At 39.7% G+C, this 16063-nt stretch overlaps 1 long non-coding RNA gene across 1 annotated transcript; it reads left to right on the top strand.

The window, feature by feature from the left end:
- The first annotated feature begins 13054 nt into the window (after window positions 1-13054).
- LOC131010783 (uncharacterized) lies at window positions 13055-16063 on the top strand. The gene is made up of 3 exons (XR_009096660.1): window positions 13055-13319; window positions 15107-15185; window positions 15773-16063. It is a non-coding gene; the product is annotated as an uncharacterized LOC131010783 (long non-coding RNA).

The following is a 16063-nucleotide window of genomic DNA, read 5'->3' as shown; positions in this document are numbered from 1 at the left end:
TTAAGGAAAAATGATAAAGTGTATTGATAGTGGAGAAAAATATGTTATAATTAGTATTGAGAGTGGTGAAAAGGTGAAAAAGTATTATAATTTGTATTGGGAGTGATGAAAAAGTGAAAAGTAAGAATAAATAAAGTATTATTAGTGGTGGGGTAGTTGTCCAAAAATGGAAAGAAAGAAAGATGAACTTATTTGGGGGACGTTCCAAAAAGGAAAAAGATGAACTTATTTCAGGGACAGATGGAGTATTTTTTATCTCTACATCAGCTCCCAAACATCATCATTTCATTTAAAAACTCGAATTTACAGAGTTTCAAAAGAAGCGTTTGCAGCTAGGGGTGTAAGTGAGTCGAGCTAGCTCGCGAGCTACTCGGGATCGGCTCGAAGATTACTTGAAATTGACTCGATGTTAGTCGAGTCGAGCTCGAGCTCGAGCTACTCGAGTTGATACCGAGCCCGAGTTCGAGTTTCGTGATACTCGACTCGTTAGGCTCGCGAGCCTAATTGAGCTTAAGTAATTATTATATAATGGATTATATATTGGCCCAAAATTAAATATATTTAAAATCCACAAAATGGCCCAAACCCAAAATTAAATATATTTAAATTCCACAAAATGGCCCAAACCCTAAGCCCATTCTTAACAAAATCTGAATTTGAATTACACACTTTAATTTTAAACCCTAAATCCTACCAGCCGTGAGCCGCCCCAACCCCAATCCCCAATCTCTCATCTCTCTCTCGGCCGACGACCGGCGACCGGTGACGCGCCTACCTGCGCGCGCGACAGCAAGAGCAGCACAGAGTCGCCACCTTTAGCTCTCATTTTCCCAATCTCTCATCTCTATCTCGGCTAAGTCTGACCGGCCACCGTTGACGCCCGGCGCGAGCGACAGCAGCAGAGCTGTAAGGAATTTCCGGGAATTTTCGGTAAGTTTGGTTGAGCTGAGTTTTATTTCTTTTTTTTTTTTTTGTTCAAACGATGCTTGTATTGTTTTATTTATTTCTCTTTTTTCTTTGCCAAAATCATGCTTGGTTGAGCTGAGTTTAAATAGATAATGAAACTGCCCAAGGTATATATCCAGCTCAATTTGTGGATTTGAGTTCCAACTTTGATATCTTAATTGCTTGCCGAATTTGTTGCTGAATTTCATTGCTTGCTGCTGAATTTCATTGCTTGCTGCTGTTGGGATTTCTTGCTGAATTTCATTGTTTGCTGCTGTTGGGACACTACTCCCTTCTGTTGGGATTTCTTGCTGAATTTCATTGTTCCGCAAGTATGGGTTTCTTGCTGAATTTCATTGCTTGCTGCTGTTGGGATTTGATTTTTTTTTTTTGGGTGTTGCTCTTAACAGAAGATGGTGGAGATGGCGAAATAGGTGGAAGTGGAGATGGTGAAACAGGAGAAACAGAAGATGTATGAAACGAGCATAAACGAGCTCGAGTTCACCGAGTTTGAACGAGCTCGAGCTCAAACTCGAGCAAGACTCCACAATCGAGCTTAACCGAGTCGAGCTCGAGCTCACAAATATGACATCGAGTCGAGCTCGAGCTCAAAAAAATCAAGCTCGGCCGAGTCGAGCTCAAGCTCGAGCTTCATCAAAATAGTCGAGCTCGAGTCTGAGCATGGCAATACTCGACTCGACTCGGCTCATTTACACCCCTATTTGCAGCTCTTGATTCTTTCTTGCAAGTTCTTCCCCGAATTTTTTTTGATTAAATGACAATGAAGTTTGGGAGTTGATATGGAGATACTCCCTCCGTCCCCAAAATAAGTTCATCTTTGGGGACGGCACGAGTTTTAAGGAAAAATGGTAAAATGTATTGATAGTGGAGTAAAATATGTTAGAATTAGTATTGAGAGTGGTGAAAAGGTGAAAAAATGTTATAATTAGTATTGGGAGTGGTGGAAAAGTGAAAAGTAAGAATAAATAAAGTATTATTAGTGGTGGGGTAGTTGTCCAAAAATGGAAAGAAAGAAAGATGAACTTATTTGTGGGACGTCCCAAAAAGGAAAAATAGGAACTTATTTCAGGGACGGAGGGAGTATAAAATAAAATATAATTTATTTTAATTGTCAAATCAATTTTCAGTGAGACACGTCACCCTCAAACAGCTGGAATTTTAACTTGGACTTTAAACTGAATAAAAGAGATAAATTCAGACTATATGTGTAATATAAATTCAGACTAAAAAATTACAGTAGGCTTAAAGTTTGAGCTGTTTTTTAATTATAATACTTTCGATTTTAAAAGTGGTTCTTGTTCTTAAAAGATGACAAATCACATATTCATCCAATCCAAAGAATTTTGTGGATAATATTAATTGTATATTAGTATAAATGATCTCGGAACTTTCTATAGCAAAAGATTACCCCCTCGATCCCGTGAAATATGAGTCATTTCTTTTGGGCATCAGATTTAAAAAAGTAATATTTTATGGTATGTGAAAAAGTGAAAATGTGAATAAAGAAAAAGAAATTTGCTATATAAGAAAACTTAACAAGTTTCGTGGGACGACTTAAAAAGATATACGACTCATATTTTGCAGAACGGAGGGAGTATTTTATTTGTTTTATTTAGAGAAGGGGAAGCGGCGTATTTGAACTCTAAATCTAATTATTTATAAATTGCAGTATGCGCAACTTAGTGTTTATTTGGTGACAAAAGTTAGTACTCCCTCCGTCCTATTACAAATGTCTTATTATTTTTTGGCACAGAGATTAATAAATGTGTAGAAAGTAGATAAAGTGAGTTAGTAAAAATTATTTAAATATTAGGTATATAGAAAGAATATATATTTTTTTAAAAAAATAAATGAAATATTTGTAATGAGACGCCCTATTATGAAAAGTGAGATATTTATAATGGGACGGGGGAGTATTGTATAACTAATCTCACTCTAGTGTCCAAATTGAAATTATGGCATTGGGCATAGTTTTTTTTTTTAGAATTACAAGAGATATCTAATATATAATCAAATAAGCAATTCGCACGCACGCAGGCCAGACCTTTACAAAAGTGGGAACACTACCCACATAAAAGTGGAAAAACTATCCTCACGCATGCGGGATTGAACCCAAGACCTGACACAAAGAAGAGTCTTTGAGTGCCTCAACTTTGCCACTAGAGCAATGCCTCGTTAGCATGGCATTGGACATAGTTAATAGATTGAAAGAGAACAAAATAAAATCAATGATATTTAAATTATAAAGATCACAGTTGATGCGACTGAAAAAATGTTTGATTATATGTCTGAAATGGGGTAAAGTATACCCTGCATTCAACTCATTACACTCCTATACTAAGATCTTGACAAGTGTCCACCATCTTTTTCCCCAATTTCATATAATTTTGATTTGACCTATTCAAAAATATTTATTTACATTTTGAACCCCTTACTTTGCAAAAAGGGCACAGAAAATCCAATGGTTACTCTGAAAATTTTGTAAAATCTATTGCACCCCGCGCTTCGCCTAAAATGGTATCAGAGCGGGTTTTAATTGAGAAATTATATTATATTTATTTTATTTTATGATTTTACCTTTGGGATTAACCTATATGGGAGGAGACTCCATAAAAAGTATATGGATCCGGACGAATGTCCGAGATTTCTTGTTTACAGGATTTCTCTCCAATCCATGGAGAGAGAAAACGGACGCCTACTAGGCGCATTACGAGTGTATTGTCGAGCCTTAGCGGTTCACATTAACGAAGACGAGGAAACCGTTCGTGAATTAATCACGTACATCCAGGGATACCTTGATGCCCTATTGGAGAATGCCGAGGCCATATCGGCAAATCGACGAGCGAGAGACAACCTCCATCAACAATATCATACTTGATGGAACCAAAAAACAAGGCAGGAGTAGCTTATCCAAGCTACCACAAGATCGAGCTAGATTCTTCCGAGAATGTCAACCTACGGGAGATTCAAAAGACGGTGGAGTATAACGGCAACAAGCTGTATGAGCTACCAATGGAGATGAGCAAAATATCACTCAAACAAGAGGAAATACTAACCCTCTTGCGTGATATCCAGAAAAGAGTGGAGGACATCGAACGGCGAAAACCATGTTCCGGAAAAATTCGGAAAAAATGGTCCAAAGACCCGACGTATCCATTACCACTCGATGCAGCACCCAAGGAGCTGACACCAGAGGACATAATTCGAATCATGAAAGGCAAATGAATAGCCTTGATCGAATCGGATTAGAAGACCTACAGGAGTTAGCAGAATCTTTTGCTAACCTCAACATGGTTGATCTAAAGATGAACCAAGGAGATGAGGTGCCCAACCTTGAGGTGCCCAAACCTGAGCACCAAGAAGAAAGTTCGTCAAAAAGGGGTAGGGCTTCAGATGATGCAAGCCACTACCAACGAACCAGAAGACGCAGGCCACAGATGCAGGATACTCCTGTAGGAAAGGCCACACTTGAACCAATCCATCCATACGGATTGATTCTCAACCTCGATGAAGCCAGTTTCAAAGATTGGGAAGGACTCATCGATGAATGGGCTTCAGCAATGAAGATTGTGATTGCCACGATAGAATATGACAAAGAAGAATTTGTCAAAATCTTCGAGGCAAGTTTTGCGGGCATGGCAAAACAATTCTGGGATAGAGCCGACACCAAAGGAAAGAATGAATTATTCAGCCACAAATCGGCTGCTGAAATTCTTACGTTGGCTACTAAGCAGATTAAAATCCATTTTCTTGGAATGGGTTTCTTCGAAGGATCTGCAGAGGAAAAGCAAAAGAAATATCATCAGGCACTTTACAATCTAAGATTGGTTGTGCTAGAGCCAAAAGCTCTCGATGAATTTCTGCGCCTATATACCCTATATGTCCATATGGGGGTTGTTGATGATCGAACTGCCAAGGACCTCTTTTTCACAAAGTTTCCAAGTCCATGGAGGGAGATGCTCACCAACGAGTACGTTTCACCGGGAGAATATCCACTTGATAGTGCTTCAAGAAGGATGTCATATGTTCACAAGAAGCTGTCCGAATGGTGCCAGAAGGCGGCGGACCAGAGGAATCTCAAGAGATTGAGGAAACTCAATAAGAGATCTCTATTATTGATGTGCGACAACATTGATCTTCCAACAGAGATTGGTGCTGAGTTGCTGTATCAAAAGGGGAGCCGAAAGAAGCATAGGTACCAACCCTATGAAAGAAAGTCCAGAAGGAGTTCTTGGAAGCCAAGAACTATGTGGACCAGACAGAAGGCACGTTCCTACAAATCAGGCCAACGGAGCGGACCATCAAGAAACCGATTCTCAAATCAAAAGAGAATCCCGGCGAGAAAAACTTTCAGGCGTACTCAGGCCAAAGCAAATGAAAGTTTTAAAGATTGCAACTGCTGGTCGTGCGGTGCAAAGGGGCATATTTCAACCAATTGCCCAGACAACGAGAAAAGGAAGATAAGAAGATTCGAATCCACACCGGATATCGAAGACGCTATCTACCACCAGGAATTGATACCGGTTTATCAGTTCGAAGATATATCCTCTGATGAGAGTATATATGAGCAGGAAGAAGTCTTTAGTTCTGAAGATTCGGAGATGACCGATGGATCAACCGGAGACGAGTCAGACTAAAGAAGAACACGAAGTTTACCACACTCAGAAGGAGGATCAGAATGGATTCACTAGCCATTTTCTGATTCCACAAGAAGAGGTGGTGAAGAAGCTCGTGAAAAAACTCAAGAAGGAAACCGAGGAGGTACAAACATACCAAGGGTTTTCTAGCGGAAGAATGAATCAAGTTTTCCAAAGTTTGATTCCATTCAAAAGGAGGCATCATGTCTATTTCGGCGTTACCAACCGAGAAATGGCACTTCCAATCGAGATTACAAGCAATCAGGTGGAAATCCAACTCGTACCAGCCGAAGACATCCGGCGGGATCTTCAAAGAATGAAGCCAGAAGTCGCAAGTACGATGAAATGGATTCATATTGGAGCTATTCAATTGGTAATCAAATCTGCCCTCTCACCCGGAACAGATCAACCGATTGATGTTGCACTCTGCGACAAGAGAATTAGGGATGCTAAAGAATCAGTTCTTGGAGCTTTTTCAGGCAATCTCTATGCCAAAAAGATTATAACCGAGATGTATCCACAAATCGCTTATAATCTACAGGATTCATCCTTCAGCCGAGCCCTGACCCTCTATCAGGACTACAAAAAGAAGGAACTTATGACGGGAGGAAATAGGCCATACTCACTGACTTATCAAGTCTCGTATGCCTTATCAAATTCCCATCACACGGAGCTATTTCTGGGAAAAGAATTTATTGAAATTCCAGAAATATTCAAGGAGGTAGCCAAGGCAGTCAATCCAAACCGAGTGGAGATTCCTCAAATCAGAGAAATCGACATCGATATTGGAGACAAGCAGGTGCTCAGCCATACCCAGAGTCTCAGATTGGGAGCACCAAGGTTATCATTCCAAGGAAATAGGCTATCTTCAGGGCCTATAACAAGAAGTTTCTCTCATTCGTATGAGAAAGGGGCGATCCAGGAAACACCAGTTCCGGACATGAGAATCAAGCTCAAATGTCCCGAAGGATGGAGACAAGTTTCCACAAGATTTGATACAACAAACAGGGAGAACAAGTTTCCTTGTAGTTCGTTGTATTATTTGGCAAATCCAGGCGACAACCGATACATCGGAACTCTGGAGGTTGGAGGTTTTGAAATCCAGACCGAAGGCCAAGCCGGACAAGAAGCGGATGTCCTGATCTTAGGACGAGATTTCCTTGACAAATATAAACCATGGTCATGGAAATCAGGAGGAATGGAGATTACCATTGGACGCCAAAGAGTGATGATCCAATGACAAGTCCATTTTCGATATACATCTCTGTAGGGATGTTATATGAGAAATTTAAAGCAGAATATTTTGCTGCTTACGTTGATTCGGGAGCAGGAATCTGTACAGCAAAACGAGGAGTCTTTCTAGCCGAAGTGGAAGAAGATATACCTCGAATTGCAGGAAGTGATTTCTCCAAAAAGATCTTACTTCTATCAAGGGGAGTAAAACAAACGGAAATATTGATCGGCGGAGCAGGACAGACACCTTGGTATAAGGTCAAGACTCCACCAATTTATTTCCATGATACCGGAGCAGATATATTATTCGGAAATAATTTTCTGCAAAGCTTCAAGCGATACATACAAGACAATGAAGCCAGGAGGCTAGTGTTCACAACCAATTGTGATCACAAGATCATTGTGCAAAGGCTCAATGGAGCTTTTCATCGCTCAATGCCAATCAAATTTCGCAGCAAGCGTGGTGATGATGGCAGACTCCGACGACCACAAATGAAGGATCAACGGAGATTCGGAGAAGTTTTGCTCAAATGCAGAACAGAGGGATTCCCAGATCTCTCCGAGGAAGAAATTCAAATCCTCAAAGTCTCTCTGATATCACACAAAGATATCAAGGAAGAAGAACAGGTGTCCATTGCCGACGTCAAAAGGAGAATCCAGAAGTGTTATCACGAGGATCCTTTGGCATGGTGGAACAAGAACCAGCTCAGAGCAACCTTGAAAGTCAAAACTGGAAAGGAGCATGAGTATGTTAGATTCAGACCTATCCTGATGAACCCTCGAGATCAACAGGATATGATGAGTATAATCAAGGAACACCTTGATTTAAACCTGATCAAAGAAGAAAGATCACCCTATAGCAGTCCGGGATTTCTAGTAAGAAATCATGGGGAGATCAAGCGAGGAAAACCAAGATTGGTCATTAATTATAAAGGGATTAATGACATTCTTGAGTTTGATGGATATTTCATCCCAAGTAGAGAACACCTTATCAATTGCATCAGAAGTGCAAGGGTATTCTCCAAGTTCGATTGCAAATCCGGTTTCTACCAGATTCGCATGGAGGAAGGGAGTAAGAAGTTCACAGCCTTCTCAACCCCACAGGGACATTATGTCTGGAATGTCATGCCAATGGGGTTAGCCAACGCGCCTCAGATATTCCAAAGGAAGATGGATAATCTCTTCAAGGATTATTCTTCGTTTATGTTTGTTTATATTGATGATATTCTCATTGCATCAAAAAACATTCATGAACATGTCAGGCATCTGGAAATCTTTGCGGATGTTTGCCAGCAAGAAGGATTGGTGCTGTCTGAAAAGAAGGCAGTCATAGCCACCCAGAAGATGGAGTTTCTGGGAATTGAGATCGATGAATCTGGAATCATTCTACAAGATCATATTGTGGAAAAGGTCCAGAATTTCCCGGAGGATCTCAAAGAAAAGAAACAGCTCCAAAGTTTTCTCGGAGTTGTCAACTTTGCAGGAATATTTATCAAAAATCTTGCAGAGTACCGGAAAGTCTTCAGTCCGTTACTGAAGAAAGATGTTCCATTCATTTGGAAAGAAGAGCATCGGGAGGGTATGAAGAAGTTAAAAGAGATTTGCAAAAATCTCCCAAAACTTTCAATACCACAAGATGAGGATGATCTGGTCCTCTATACAGATGCAAGTGATTTCTGGTGGGCAGCAGTGCTCGCAAAGATCACCCCTTATGGAGAAGAACCTTGCAGATATTGTAGCGGTCTGTTCTCCGACAACGAAGCTGTGCGATGGCACATCAACGAGAAGGAATTCTTTGCAGTGCGAAAGGCGTTTAAAAAATGGCCGCTTTTCTTACTTGCTAAAAAATTCGTTTTGAAAGTTGATAACACTAACGTTAAAGCTTTCTTAACAAAAAAGATTGAATCTAAACCTGAAAAGGCTAGATTACTTAGATGGCAAGCAGAATGCCAATATTATGATTATGATATTGTCATCTTGAAATCTGATCAGAATGTTCTTGCAGATTTCCTTACAAGTTATGGAGCTCCCTGAAGTGGAGGCCATCGAGGCAATACAGGGGCAGCTCTTTGAAAGTCTAGAGCTGCTACAACAAGAATGGCAAAAGTGTGTCCTACACACCAAACAAGCGGGAAAGATACAAGCGGCTGATGAAGCTCAAGTATCCAACCAAATCGATGTTTGCTTCATGAAGATGTTCAATCTTCAGGAAGTACTCAACAAGCCGCTCTTGCGCGTTATTCGGGATAACCGGATTAAAGCAATGCTTTCCGTACAGGGCGGATTACCTGTAGCAGGGGATTCAAGTACCCCTAGCACAAGTCCTGAGGCAATGGTTTCACAGCCGGACCCTCGAGGAAAAGATGTTGTTAAGGGGTCACACCCTGAATCAACATGTCAACCCTCCACCTCTGGGGTAAAAGAGGAAGAGATCAATCTTAGGCCCATGATAGGCCAAGTTAAGGTTGATACTGACTTTATTGAAATTTCTCCTTCTTGGCAGATGTATCAAGACAGGTGGGAGAAACTTCTCACAAGGAAGGGCATTAATCCGGGAAATTGCCGGGTTGATGTTGCCGAAAAATATCCAAGGGTTTGGACGACTCCAGGAGCCAATCCAAACTATGTCAAGGAATGGTATGAATTTGGGGCTTTGGCTTCAGTTTATACCACCGCTCCAGCCTTCACCGAGATCAAGGGTCTACCCAAATGGATCCAGAAAATGGTGTTTGACACATGGGAGAACAACGAGTCCCTCAAAAGGGGAGATGTTCTGGAATTGTACTGTTTTAGTGCAGCGCCAGAGCCAGTTGGAAAAGGAATCCGAGAAGCTTTCCACTTCATTAAGCATCGGAGACCTGATACGGGAGCCCTTAACCGGATCAAAGTTCCCGACTTCCAGGCCGCAATCGTCTCAACATTCACGGAGGATCAAATCTCCACTAGACGAGCATGGGGTCTATGGGTCTGTCTCACAGAGATGGACAAAATGAAGTCCAGATTCAAGTTCTACCAAAGCTCGGATCTGGGAACGTTCCTAGTCAATACCATGACAGGAACAACAACTCCTTTTGCCGAACAATCCTTCGAGAAGAAACGGCGAATGTTGTGGGAGAACAAGATTGCGGGGAGCCAGGAGACTCGTCGCAAGTTTTGCAATATGGCTCATCTGGGCCATTGGATCGAGAAAGTCTGCGATCAATGCTCATCGCAGAAGGAGCCGGAATTCGGCAAAGGATTTTTTCCAAAGCCGGACAAAAGGAGGTTCCGGTCTGATGAACATGATAAGCATCAGACTCCAAAGGGAAGGACACCTCGGGCACCAAAAAAGTAAGGTGGCCGACAAAGCTAAGTGAATCATGTGATTCACAGCAAGGATCGCACCCACAAAAGAAACGACAAAAGTGGGTGGAATGACAGGAGGACCACTCACTAAACGCTCCAAGACAAACGTGAGTGGAAGGAAAGCAGCCGGCCCCTACCAGCATTATCACAAAGCGATAAAGCAAGGGTCCAGCACCATGTGATGACACTAACAAATGTCGACAATCAAGGCCGACAAAAGAAGGTGGATGTCATATTCAAGAAAGCTGGCCACAAAGATGGAATCCGAGGCCACCAACCGAGCAATTATAGAGGGGATCAAACCTCTATATAAACACAAGTGCTGAAGAGAAGAGATCATCCGAAAATCAGAACACATTCACACATCACACTCTCTCTTCAGAAACTATCTTTGTATTTTTAAATTTCTGTTTTCAAAGTTTTTTAAATTTTAGTTTTAGTTTATTTTAATTTATGTATACAAGAATTAGCTACTATGAGTAGCTAAACAAGTTAGTCTCCTCCCTTAGGGAGATTATTATGAAATAAAATAAATATTTTATAATTCCTCTTTTAACGCTTTGTTTTTAGCCCAATTTCCGGTTGAGTAAAAATTTTTCTTTTCATTTATCAACAAAAGTATTTACGTCGAGACACAGTGAAGGAGGGAAACTGATTCCTGAAGGTGACCATTCGGCGAAAGCCGAAACACAGTGAAGGAAGAGGGTTGCAACCATCTTTTGCGAGTGCGTGGTTGGACGAAGGCTGAGAAGGCAAGAAGTCCGTAAAACGCGATAAAAGCTCCTGAAGGTGACCAGTCGACGAGAGGTATACTGTTGATTTACGTTTTGAATTATTTTGAAGTGTTACAGAAGCATGTTGGGCCATATTTTGTTAATTGCATGATTTTACAGTTTTAAGGAAAAAAAGGATTATTCTGCCAAAAAAAAATTGAAACTTATATGGGGTTCTTGTGTTTATTTGTTTTTATGAGGGGTCAATTTGATATTTCATGGAAAAGGGTATTAAGAGTGGACACTTGTCATCATCTTAACATGTGAAGTGTAATGAGTTGAGTGTAGGATATACTAAGCCCTGAAATGGTCCAATAAGTTAAAGAGAGTAGAGAGGAAGGTTGGTCTAGATATTGATGCATGGTTGTCCAGTCCCAATGAATAAAGGATTTATTTATTTATTTTTAGTGAATATAAAATAAATATTATATATTCATATACATACAGACAATAAGAAAAAAATTCGTAGCGTTTCTGACTCTACCTAATTTCTGGTGTAAATTTTAGTGAAAAGAAGCAGAAGCAGTCTACATCTTATCTTCACAATAGCGAGAAATAATGTTCGCAATTATATAGATTACTTTCAATTTAAAAACGAATACATCTAATACTTTTCATAAATTCTCCATTGCAAATGTACACACAACACGAACCATTCATATATTTTAATACAATATTTGTAGTCTGCATCATACAAACATTTGCATGAAAAGACTTCCTTAATCTATTTTCTAAAAGTTAGTAGCATTAGTTTTGATCAAATGTTACCGAAAGAAATGAAATTATAATTATTCCAAAAATGTGTGTTTTTTCAAATGACCGATTTTACGCTATTGGTTTGTGGAGTAGTATCTTCATACCATTCAAAACTAGTTTAAATTAGCTCGTACCATTTTAGTTCACGAATTAAAAATTAGTTAGTCCATTTAAATTGGTATGAAATTCGAAGTGACGTAGATAAATTTTAGACTCTCAACAACTTGACATAGCCCCAATCCATATATTACATGAGGTGTTTACTTTTGAGGATTAATTTTAATAGATAAAAATAATAATTTTTCTTTAAAATCGGAATGAAATTGTATAAACTAAGAATTATCATGAATTACAAAATCAAGCAAGCAAGAAGGGAAAACCTCCTTCCACAAGCATATTGAGCTTAATCTATGGGCAAATTTATTAGCACCTCGAATTTCATCTGGTATTCCGTCGAATCAGCAAGACAAGAGTTCATACACACCTCAATGGGGAAATCCATGCTCCATGCCACCACTCACCACTGTCATTATCTCCATCGTGAGTAATTATGTTGGAGTATATATGAACATAAAGTATTCAACACTAATGATCATAATTTTTAGATAGTCCATAAGTAGGCCTACGCGAAATCCTAGCAGGTTTAGGCCTAGGGCTTAGTTAATTGTTATACAGTAGTATATAATGTGTTCTCTCATTACATATTACTCCCCCGTCTCAATAGTAGTGTCCCATTTTTCTAATGTCTCATTCTCGTTTTGATAATATATTCTCTCTCTATACCTAATATTTAAATAATTTTCATCAATCAATTTTATCTACTTTTTACACACTCCTTAATATTCGTGCCTAAAAGTAATGAGTCGAAGGGAGTATATTTGAAATATCATAATGAAAACATTATGGTTAATATCGTCTCCAAACATAATCTCGTACAAGCGAACAAATTAATCAATTCTCTTGTATTTTTCTTACTTTTCACAATTACGTTGTGCTTTATTTCGTAACAAGATAACTCTGAATATGTAATACCCCGTTTTCCTGAGTTAAATTTAGAATTTATTTTGAACTTAAGATTTAAGATGATTCACGCCGGATTGAGAAAAAGAATTTATTTTAATTCCAACAAAAATGATTTACAAAAGCATTTGTAAATTTAGTAATTAAATTATATGCATTGCATATTTATTTAATTTAGCATTCAAGTATTTTCACGAGCTATTTATTTAGCGAACCCTGAAGAATTATTACAGTTTTCATAGTATAACCCGGAAGACTTTATTTTATTATATTTAATTTCTCCACCAAATTTCCCACATCTACCTACTCTTCCAGCTCCTCCATGACAGCCATGCCACCTTCCTTTACACCTCCTTTCCACCTCCATGACAGCCCTTTACACTTAACATCCACTTTCAAATTCCACTTAACATCACTGCAGCCAAGTCATTCCTCCTCCTACGCCATATCCCCTTCTCCTACAAATCCGACAGCAAATTCATTCTCCCAATCTCCAAAATCTTTCAACATTCATTATATATTTATTTTCCACTCAAGAGAAGCTCAAAAGAAATCCAGACAACAACGGCTCAACTCAAAACTTCTAAAGGTTCATCCATGTACTCCCTTGCCTATTCTACTCAACCAGTTTCGTTTTAGCAATTCGTCAAATTTTCATGAGCATTAAACTGCATAAGATTTCATTGTGTATAAGCATGTTATATGAAAGAAAAAAAAATGTGAACTTTACTTGATATATGCATACAGTATAAATTTCATGTACTGCATTTACAATGGAACAATAAAAAGAGAAATAGAGAAATGTTATGTATACTGTATGAATCGAACTTGAGTCTTGAGCTTTGTCGGGTGGTGGCTGTGTGAATTGAGTCGGGAGGTGGACGGAGGCACGGCACGGCGGCTGTGCCGCTGCTGCCCGGCCACGGTTGGAGAGAAGGAGGTGGGCTGGTCGGAGCTAGTCTAGGTGGAGGGTTGAGCGGAGGACAGCGGCAGCCGTGGGTTGCTGTCGCCGGGAAATTGATGAGGGAGACCGAGGGAAGCAGCGGCTGCTGCTGCTGCTGCTGCTGTCGGTCGGTTGGGTGAAGGGAATGGAGCTCCGGCGGCGGTGAAACTTCGAGAGGAAAAGAGGGACGAGCAGATCTTGGAGAGTCGAGGGTGATGTTCTGGTTAAGGGTAGAGAGGGCGGCGATGGTGGCGGCATGAAGCTGCTGCCGTCGGCCAAAGTGCAGCGGAGAGAGGCAGGGCACGGCGGTAGCGTCGCTGCTGCTCGGCCACGGACGTTTGAGGGAGAGAAGAAGAACCAGGCGGCTGTTACCAGCCGAAGAGAGAGAGATCCGATGGAGATGGGGCGATTGCCGGCAGCTGTTGTCGCCGGAGAAGCCGAGCGGATTGTATGAGCATGAGAGAGACGGTGGTGGCGGTTTTGGCCGCTGCTCGCCGGAGATCGAGACTAGGGTAGAGGTTGAAGGAGATATAGGTTGAGGGAGATGGAGGCCGGTCGCCGGCTGTCTCGCCGGAAGGAGCCGCGGCCGTGGGATATGGCTGAGAGAGAGAGCTGCGATTGAAGAGAGAGAGAGAGTAAGATGGGAAGTGTGCTGCGTTTGTGTTGTGAGTGTGACCGAGAGAGAGAGTAGGGAAGAAAAGGGGGTGGGATGTTGGGCTTTAGGTTTGGGCTTGAGGGTGGATTTGAATTTGGGCCGAGTATTTGGGCCGATTTTTATGAGTGATGGGCTTCGATTTTTAAATAGATTTGGGCTGCGATTTTTAAAAGCTTGGGCCGATTTTTAATTTTATTTAGCTGGGCCCGATTTATTTTATTCAGTCTGGGCCATTCATATTTTATTGAGTTGGGCCTCATCTTTTAAATTTATATGGGCTATTATTTATTTAAGCATGAGCTCTATTTCATCTATTTAAATGGCTTCCCTATTTTATTTAATTAGACTATTAATTAGTTTGATTAATTATTTTTAAAGACTTTAGATTGCCTTCAATTAATTAAATTGGGCTTTCTTATTTTTAATTAATTGAACTATTATTAGTTTGATTAATTTATTTAAAGGATAATTTTTATAATAATATTAAATTATTATTAAGTGCATATTTTAAGTAATTACTTATCATATGCTAAGCATGACATGACATTTCATTTGCATCATGAAATAAAAAGTATTTATGATTTAATTGGTTTTATTTATAATTCCAATTATTAAAAAAAGATGAGTAAGAATATTGTTGGTGTTCTTAACTCAAGAGAAATGTTTTTAATTATTTATTCATTAAAAACCCGGCTAAGTGAATCATAGAATGTTAAGCACTACACCATGACTTAAGATTAGATTCAAGGAGACCTATTAAGAATAGAATTTCTTGTAGGCTTTGTGGACCAAGGGGATTAGCACTGCTTTCCCAAGACAGGTTATGTGATTATGATCTTCAGGCTTTGCCTATCCAGGTGGGCATTATTTTATTATTACGTATATAGAGATCCCCTGCGTGACGTAGGCCTCATATGCGAATATATATGCATGATATGTTTTGACTATTTATTCAGTTCTTATGAAATGCTTATATGTTTAATGCCCTTTATGAAAATGAAAATGTTATGAAAATGAAATGTTTATGAAATGATTGACTGCCAAAATGTTTATGTTTTTATATGTATCCTATCTGTGTTGGTTCGCCAACTTTAAAGGAAATCCAATTGGGATCCTATGCTAGACAAAGGTCGCTAGCTAGGGTTAACGTGTACACTCATGGAGACCGCGAGTCGCTTGCGACCGGTCTTGGCGTCCGTTGTAAGGAGGCCTCCTTCCCGGCGCGTGACAGAAAGGAACAGATATGGATCATATGAAGGAAAATGATCGGCCGATCGACTTTATGAAAATGAAAGAAATATTTTAGTAAGCGCAGGTCATTTAAGAAAACCCCTGTGTGTTACTGTTATGGCAGTTCAATTTATATATGTATGCATGTTGTATTTTCGGCTATGCCCACTGAGTATTTTTATACTCAGCCCTGCATGTATTTCTAAATGTGCAGGTTGAGCAGCTGATGGAATGGAATGATGTTGAGCGGGTGTTCCTTTGACATTTCAAGAAATGTAACCTTGAGTATACATCTTCATATGTATATCTCACACGTTTTCCGCTGCAAAACACTTTGATTAAGATAGCTCTATGATATGAAGTTGTGATACGTGTTATTGGGTAACCACCTTAATCAGTTCTCAATTATGTGTATCCAAATAATCATATATGATCCTAGCATTTTATCTATGAGTGACATTTTCATATACTTTAATGTTAAGTAATTGTCCATTTCCATTTCTTA

This window comes from Salvia miltiorrhiza, chromosome 2, assembly GCF_028751815.1.
Source record: "Salvia miltiorrhiza cultivar Shanhuang (shh) chromosome 2, IMPLAD_Smil_shh, whole genome shotgun sequence".
NCBI lineage: Eukaryota > Viridiplantae > Streptophyta > Magnoliopsida > Lamiales > Lamiaceae > Salvia > Salvia miltiorrhiza.
This window is presented reverse-complemented; position numbering and strand designations above follow the sequence as displayed.